Below are 9,564 nucleotides of genomic sequence, written 5' to 3' on the forward strand. Positions count from 1 at the left end.
AATGAGCCTCTTGTCTAGCAGCTCTGGCCACGTACTAAAGCTCAGGCAGGGTGCTGCTGGAAAGGAAATAGGAGAGTCAGGAGAGAAGGGTTTGCTTCTTCTATCACTATAGTCCTCTCAGTTTTTTATCTGTTTTGCAAGCAGACTTCTTAAGACTGAGGGAATGAAGAGTAAAATGGAAGCCTTTGTTTTTTTTGCCAAACTGACTCTTTCATTTAACACTGACTCCCACCATGAGAACTACGTTGCCTTTCCTGTGCAGAAAGAAGAGGGAAAGAAAGAGAGGAGAAGCAGAAACCTGCAGCATTAGGGAAGCAGTAATCTTTCACTTCTTGGGCAGCAGGAAAGAGTCCATGAAGTGGGCTCTTAGGTGTGATTTACAAAGGCTTGCTTGCCAGGCCACTCCACTGGGTGCTCTGGAAACAAAGCTCTGCCATAAAATGGAAAATGCATGTTTACAGGCTGCCCTGGTGCAGGTCTGGGGGTGAGTGCTTAAGAGCTGACTCACTGACATTTCCCAGGAAGGTTCTTTCAAGCATCTCTGCTGCAAACAGTGAGAAACAGAGGATGGCCTTTCTACAGGATGCCTGCCATTTTGCTGGTGTAGAGAATCATTTGCAGGAAGAAATGCAAGTTGAACAAGTTTGGTGATGAAGAGGCATTTCTAGGATGTTCCTGTACAAAGCCTGTGTCCTTTCCCTCAGGCAACTCCAGCTGAATGCAGACATCAGTCCTAGTCTGCCAGAAGCTCCTCTGTTTGGCCAAGACTGTCCCCAAAGGGGAGGAAAGGAAGTCATTTCCCAATGGGAAAGTGGTGACCTTTAAGGAAAGGAATGGATGGCAGGTAGTCAAAACTCGTGGATATCCACGACACAGTTGGTCCAGTGTCCATCTCACAAAAGACAACCAAAAGAAAATCCAGAGGAAGATGTCTAAACCTCTTCCAGTTTTATCCTCTTTGTCTTTTGAATATATCAGAGGCATCACATATGAATCCCCATCTGGATTAGCATGTAGGGACCTGGTCCCAGCCCCACAATGTCCCAGCTTGGTTTCTTTGTCTGTAAAATGGGGCTAATCTTGTCAGCTTTGCAGTGTTGCTGTGAACTGAATGAAGAAATGAGTGTAAATGTTTTTGAAGAGCAGAGCTTATCATGTAATTGAGAGATATTAAGCTTGCTCTGAATAGGCCAGCTGTGCCTGATCACCAGCTTTTCATTCCCTCCTGTCCTCACTGCCCCTTTTAATTTGCGTTTGCTCTGATTTATTTAGTTGGTTAGTTTTACTCTGCTTTATTCCTCAGAGGGTTTGGCTTTCAAGTGGCAGAATCTCCTCCTTCGTTCCCCGGCAGGCTGGTTTTTGCTCACATCTCTGCCTCTGTGATTTCATGAGGGTGTTTGTGCTCCTCTGGGTTTCACTTGCAGCCTAGGAAGTGCTGGAACAAGTGTGGAGCTCACCCTTCGAGGGGCAGCCTTTCCTCAGCACCCAAAAAGGACCAGGGTACCTTTTTCTCATCCAGGCTCCACAGAATTATTCCCAATCTGTTGCCCCAACACATTTACCTCTTCCTCCTCTTCTTCCTCCTTTTTCTTTTTCTTCTAAGTGTTACTGCATTGGGACTACTGGGACCCAACAGGCTGAGTAAGATACTGTCAGGATCCTTGTCAGGTTTTTGGGGTCTTGGTATAATACACCTTCCTAACCTCTTCTACTCCAATAAAATATGTCATTTGGCTATAGCAGTTGTAGGCTGAAACTCTCATAGGAAAGAAAGACAGAAAAACAACACCATGAGTCTTCTTGAAAAGAACACCCAACAAAATACAGCCAATTAAAAGAGAAGTCGAAATAAAGAAGGAGGGGTGGAGAAGCCATGGAAAAGGGCAGGTTCTGAACAACAGAGTCATTTAAATGTGAACCAGAACTAAATAAATTGTGAATTATAATTATAGAATAGACTACAAATGTCATAAACCCTGAAAATTAAGAAAAAAATAACTGACAAAATAGGGGGTAGGCAATACTGATTTCCATATAATCCATAGAATCCAGTAAGTAAATATTATTTGAAATCGATATATATAAACAACACCTAAAATTTGATATAGATAGCTTAAAAAAACTTAGGCATTTTTCAAGTTTTAATTATCATTTTATTGTAATCCAAGGGACTCTTTTAGGAATTAATACCTCTGAAGGTACAGTGCTTATACTTGAAATTTATAAATTCTTTTAGTTCTATGCCATTTTTCCCTCTAAATTCGAGTACAAGGAACGCACTTGTTGGAATGAGCACTGAGTGTTATATGTAAGTGACGAATCACTAAATTCTACTCCTGAAACAATTATTAGACTATATGTTAACTAACTCGTGTTTAAATAAAATTAAAGAAAAAGAAATAGTATGTGTGAGGTAAAAATATCTGTATGCTTAAAACTATAGAAATCTTATGAAATAAATTGAAGAAGACACAAAGAAATGGAAAAACATTCCATGCTTATGGATTGGTAGAACAAATATTGTTAAAATGTCTACACTACCCAAAGGGATCTACAAATTCAATGCAATCTCTATCAAAATAGCATCAGCATTTTTTACAGACCTAGAACAAACAATTCTGAAATTTGTATGAAAACAAAAAAGATCCCAAAGAGTTAAAGTAATGTTGGAAAAAAACCAAAGCTGGAGGCATCACAGTTCCAGACTTCAAGCTGTATTACAAAGTTGTAATCATCAAGACAGTAAGGTACTGGCACAAAAAACAGACACATAAATCAATGGAACAGAATAGAGAACCCAAAAATGGACCCACAATGTAAGGCTAGCTAATCTATGAATATCCCATGGAATAAAGACAGTCTCTTCAACAAATGGTGTTGGGAAAACTGGACAGTGACATGCAGAATAATGAACCTAGACCACTTTTCTTATACCATATACAAAAATAAACTCAAAAGGGATGAAAGACCTAAATGTAAGACAGGAAACCATCAAAACCCTAGAGGAGAAAACAGGCAACAACCTCTTTGACCTTGGCTGCAGCAATTTCTTACTATACATGTCTCTGAAGGCAAGGAAAACAAAAGCAAAAATGAACTATTGGGACCTCATCAAGATAAAATGCTTCTGCACAGCGAAGGAAACAATCAACAAAACTAAAAGGCCACTGATGGAATGAGAGAAAATATTTGCAAATTACATATTGGATAAAGCGTTAGTATCCAAAATCTATAAAGAACATAACAAACTCAACACCCAAAAACCAAATAATCCAGTGAAGGAATGGGCAAAAAACATGAACACACACTTTTCCAAAGAAGACATCTAGGTGGCTAACAGACACATGAAGAGATGCATAACATTACTCATTATCAGGGAAATGAAAATCAAAACCACAATGAGATACTACCTCACAACTGTCAGAATGACTCAAATTAACAACTCAGGAAACAATGAATGTTGGTGAGGATGCAGAGAAAGGGGAACCCTTTTGCCTTGTTGGTAGGAATGCAAGCTGGTGCAACCACTCTGGAGAACAGTATGGAAGTTCCTCAAAAACTTAAAAATAGAACTACCCTATGACCCACAAATTGCACAACTAGGTATTTATCCAAAGGATACAAAAATGCTAATTCAAAGGGGCACATGTACCCCAATGTTTATTATAGAAGCACTATCAACAATAGCCAAAGTATGGAAAGAGCCCAAATGTCCATCAACAATGAATGATTAAAGAAGATATGATATATATATATGTATATATATCAAAAAGAATGAAATTTTGCTATTTGCAACAACATGAATGGAACTAGAATGTATTATGCCAAGCAAAATAAGTCAGTCAGAGAAAGACAAATACCATATGATTTCACTCATATGTGGAATTTAAGAAGCAAGATGAACATAAGGGAAGGGAAGGAAAAATCGTATAAAAACAGAGACGGAGGCAAACCATAAGAGACTCTTAAATACAGAGAACAAACTGAGGGCTGATGGGAGGGTGCTGGGTGGGGGGATGGGCTAGATGGGTGATGAGCATTAAGGAGTGTACTTGTTGGGATAAGCACTGGGTGTTATATGTAAGTGATGAATCAGTAAATTCTATTCCTGGAACCATTATTACACTATATGTTAACTAACTTGGATTTAAATAAAATAAAATAAATTTAAAAAATAGCATGTAAGTTATCATTCATTTCATAGAAATGTATTTTACTTGATTTATCTGTCTTCATATCAGTTTACATGCAAAAGAAAAAGGTATTTGGAATGATAATCTTATAATTTAAAAAATATTTATATTATTTTAATTATATCTATTTCTAGGGGTTAGATTTGGTATAATTCTTTTACTTTCTTCTTTGTAGATTTGGCATTGCTTAAAATCTTTAGAATAAACACAACTATATTTTTTAAGCCAAATGGAATCATTACTCTCAAAAAAAAGCATCTTAAAGGAGAGGACTCTGGGTTCATTGAAAAAAATCTGCTGTATAGATGAAAATTTAAGATTAGATTCTTAGGATAGCATACATGGTTACTCATGTTTACATAGACTCAATGTATTTTTAAATTCTCCTAATTTATAGCTCAGAAGCATATTTATTAAGCTTAAAGTCTTCCAATTTGGACATTATTTCTGTATGTTAACATATGGCTATGCCATTGTTGAAGTGTGATACCCTTGCTTTCTTAATCCATGTTGGGGTGCACAGCTGGAGATAAACTTGGGGCAGAGGGTGAAGAACAAGCTCCTACTTAAAGGCAAATGAGTTTATTAAGATCAGTACTACCAGAGCAAAGCAAAAAATGAATATACAATGAATGAATGGTAAGAGGGAAGTGCTGAAGAGAAAGACTCCTGTAAGAGTGACAGCAAGCTTAACATTGTGACTTAAGGCCCTCTTTTTAGGCCTCCACCACCTCCAGTTTGGGCTTGATATAGAGACAGTCCCATGCTTTAAGACTCTCTCTTGTTCAAGTTATTTTTCCCTGGGTGGCAATTTTCCTGCTCTCAATTCAGGGAGAGTGAGCTAAGAGCAAGTGTGTTGCTGGGAGAAGCCTAGCCAGTGGAAATCAGGGTGAGGATAGGCTGTTTTTCCTAATCTCTAGCCCCTACTAAGGAAAAGCCCTGGGGAGAGTGGATAATAGTGCCCTCTGTAAAAGTGGGTGGATTTAAATTAGAATTGATATGGGCAAATTACATTTCTCCAAATTTATGCCAACATTTTCACCCAAGCTCAAATACTGCTGCCACCCAAAGCATTGATGTTTATCTAGGGCCTTCCAAATTTTACCAAAAAGCAAGGAATAAATGACCCAAGTACCTTTCTATTGAAACTATGGGAAATCATTGAAATTGCTTGTTATAAAAAAAAAATCAGGCAATACACGCATATATTTTTACTCATGGAGAAATATGTGGCTTTCTTTTGTGTATATTTTAATATAAACTGTATCATATTGTATGTATATATATATATGCATCTAAAAAGGTCTGCAAATCTCATCTCAACAATGGTGGCCTTTAGGGGGAAGGGAGGAGGCCAAGTTTGGGCATGGGGAGCAGAGATCTGAGAAACAGGACATCTGTAAGGTTCTCACATTTCCTCTCTTCTCTTTCTGTCTTTTCCTTCCTTTTATTTATCTTTTTGAGAAATACAGTCATACTTTACTTTCACAACTAAAAATTACTTTTAAAGATTTGGGAATAATATTTTCCAGAAAAGTCTAGTTGTACATTTAATAATTGCCTAGTCAAATTGTTTTGCTGTATTAAAAACCAATTTCTGCATAATAGCTATGTTTTATGATGCACCCAATTCCATATGGTCACTGGGATGAATAAATATATCAAAGAAATTTTTTTTATCTTATTTTTTTATTTAAATAAATATTATTATTGGATGGATGGATGGTTGGATGAATGAGGAGCTGGATGGATGGATAGAGAGGTAGATGGTTGGGTAGATCGTTGGTTGGATGAATGAGTGGATGGAAAGATGGATAGATGAATGATAAATATGATATGAGAGATAATTACTTGTTAGATTAAGGATGGCCTTGAGCACAGGTTATAAATTTGAAAAAAAAAGAGTTAAAAATACATTCTTATTTACTTCTGGCCAATAATAAAATTTGACAAAAGCAGTATTTCTTGTCTTTAAAAAATTCAGCAAAATAGGGAGTTGGAAGATGATCTAAGGCTAATACTAAGCTGAAGCTGAGACTTTGTAGAGGTGCAGTAGGGGAGCAATAAACTGTTTCTTCTCTTTCTGTGAAATGAGAGGAAAACATACAAATGAACACCAAAATCATTTAGGAACATAGTATGGTGATTACAGAAGTTACAGGGAGGACAATAGTGCCCAGAAGTGTAGCAAAGCAGTCAGAAAAACTAGATCTGCTACACAAAGGTGGGTTTTATTCCAAAAGGGACAGACAGTCCCTGGCAGCCAAGTTTGCTCTCCACCCCAAATATGATAATGACATCAATAATCTCGTAGAAGGAAGCAAGAGACTCATCCTCTCATGGACATTCAGTGAGAGGAGACTAGAAAAGTCCATTGTTGTTAGACCAGGATGAGAATGATGCTTTTTTCTAAATGATTACCTCCCAGGGCACCTGGGTGGCTCAGTCGGCTAAGCAACCAACTTCAGCTCAGGTCATGATCTCACGGTTCATGAGTTTGAACCCTGCGTCGGGCTCCGTGCTGACAGCCAGCTCAGAGCCTGGAGCCTGCTTCGGATTCTGTATATCTCCGTCTCTCTCTATGATGCTCCCCTGCTCACGCTGTCAATCTCTCTCTCAGAAATAATAAATAAATAAACCTTAAATAAATGATTACCTCCTACTCACTTTCAACTTCCCAGCTCAGGGTCACTGCTCTCTCCCCCCACACCCCTAGCAGGGTCTCTATATTTTTGCAGGTCTGGATGTGGAGAAGAATGAAGACTGAATGTGAAACCTAAAACTTTATGTTTCACATAAAGCTGTGTTTCCCCAGCCTACCAGGGAAAACAAAACCTTTTCTCTAAGTTCTAGAAGGCTGTTGGCAGGCATCTGGCCAGAAAACACCTCCTGGCTTACACAGCAAAGAATCTCCAGGGCCACAGCTTGAAAAGCTCAGTGTTGTAGAATGCCCTGAGGCTCATGGCTTTTCCTGGAGCCATGGGCATTTTCAAAATGGGAATGCCAGGGCAGAGAAATTGACATGAAATTAGAGGGAACAAGAAAGAAATAAGTTTGCCTATTTCGTACAACCATCTCAAGAGGGCAGACTGAGGCTCTGGGTGCAAAGAAGAAGAAAAGAGAGAGAAAAAGTCCCCCTCCCTCCCTACTCCCACCTCACACAAAGGCTGGCAATGATTGACTTTGGAAGTGCCATATACACATCTCTGCTTAAAACACATGCTGTCAAACTTGTTTTTCTGCGCCTTGAAAAATTCTGTCAAATGCCATAAGCCATTCTGTCAAGAAATCTCTTGTTTTTAACTGCCAGGTCCTTTGCCTTGCCTCTTTATTCTTCAAAGCATTAACCTTCTTCTTGGGCTGTTGGCCAAATATGATGGAGGAAATGGATGTTCTAGTTGGTCGCCCCAATGATGGAATGTGCTATTTGGCAATACATAAGCCACAAGTCTCAAACTCAACTGCCTATAGGAGCTGGGCAGGTAACATAAATGAACAAGGCAGGCCTGATGGTAGCTTTGGCAAAGTAGATGATCCTCATCCTACCAAAAAAGGGAACCTTGTCCTGAGCTCTAGCTGACTGTTGACCTGCAAATCTGGTGTTGCCAGATCTGCAGATCCATTTCATCTGTTTTAGGAGCAATTATCTTACCCTTTCTATTTCTCTGATTTTTATGTTTCTTTGGGGCTGCTGTTCAGCTTGCAGTAACGCTCCAGTGGCGAAGCTGTGCTACCTCCTTCCCACACCCCACCTTTAGGGAATTGTTTTGTTTTTCTCTTATTCCATGACTCTAAAATGTGATTTACCAGAAGTTACTTCTGGTAGCTGCACAACAACTGCACAGTAATTACACAGTTATCTTCTCCAAAACTTTTCCAAGAATGGGCACCTAGCCCAGGCTGAAATGATTCTAGTTCCTCACCCTCCTGGCCACAGTGAATGGTCCAGGGCCTGGTCATATGACCCAAGTTGGACAATTAGTATCTTCTCTCTCTCTCTCTCTCTCTCTCTTTCTCTCTCTTATTGGATCTTGGGTGAAAAAGCCTTCTTTTCATTGTGAAGGTAGGAGGGTGTCAGCTAAGAAATCTTTGGTAGCCCTCATCTCAGCTTTGTAGAAGATCCTACCCTTAGGCAATTATGCAAATACCAGAGATCAGTGAGAGAGTCCTGAGGGCAGCCAGGTTCCCAGCCTCTGTTGTCTCAGAGAGCAGCTCCCTTCCTGTTATTTTCAAAGATTGATTCATATGGGGAAATAAACTGTCCACTTTTGCCTAGCCAATTTGAGTTGAGCTTCTGTCACTTGTAAGTCAAAAAAACCCTGACAGTTATGTGGACTCTGGGGCTGGACTGCTTGGGTTCAATCTACATCTGAGACTTGCTCTGTGATCTTGAGAAAGTTTGTTGGCTTTTTGTCTCAGCTTCCACAGCTGTAAAATGGTAACAAAAACAGAACTTACATTGTCATGTTGATGTGAAGATGAAGAGAATCAATACATGTAAAGCCTCCAGAACATAAATGCTGTCAGCAAAGTGTGATCAAATGACAAAAAATTATTCTGAGAGAGAGAGGGATTAGATCAGTCTGTTTGCAACTGGACCCAAATAGTCTGCACTTCTGCTCAAAGAAATATTTGAAACCTAAAAAGGTGATTCCTCTTTTATCAGGTTCTCACCCTTCAAAGAAACTGCCTAAAAAAGATGTTTCTCTTTTCCCTTCCCAAAGAGAAGGAAAAAAAGAGCTTTATAAAATCACATTCATGTTATATCAAGAAATTAGAAGACAAAGTAGACAAGAACTCTAGAACAAGGTAGAACTCATTAATATTCTGAGAGGAACAGAAAGTTGAAGAGAGAGTAGAGTCATTATAACACATTTAAACACCCACTGCAAAGAGAAGTTACTAATGGATGAGTGTAGGTATAATTTAATGCTTGCATTTATGAGAAAATCCAGGAAATGACAGGCCTGTAATTTTGACTTCAGAGAAGAGGTAATGGAAATGCTGCTCAGGCTTAGAGCAGCAGAGTGCTGTACAAGTTATTATTTAATTAGGAATTGTAAGCACAGATTCAAACAAGGGAAGCGCTCTCATTTTGCATGCAGTAGGTTCACTGGCATTCTGAAGAAATAAAGAGGCAGAAGAGAAGGGAGTTACTAACTTCTTCAAGAGGACTTATCTGAAATGCAGCCAAGGGTGAGAATCTGAGGTCATGAGTCCAAGAAAACCTTCTTTTTTTTTTTTTTTTTTTAATTTTTATTTATTTCTAGGAGAAAGAGAGACAGCCTGAGCAGGGGAGGGTCAGAGAGAGAGGGAGATAGAGACTCTGAAATAGGCTCCAGGCTCCGGGCTGGCAGTCAACACAGAGCCC

This window comes from Hyaena hyaena, unplaced genomic scaffold, assembly GCF_003009895.1.
Source record: "Hyaena hyaena isolate Hyena2069 unplaced genomic scaffold, ASM300989v1 scaffold_7, whole genome shotgun sequence".
Taxonomy (NCBI): Eukaryota; Metazoa; Chordata; class Mammalia; order Carnivora; family Hyaenidae; genus Hyaena; species Hyaena hyaena.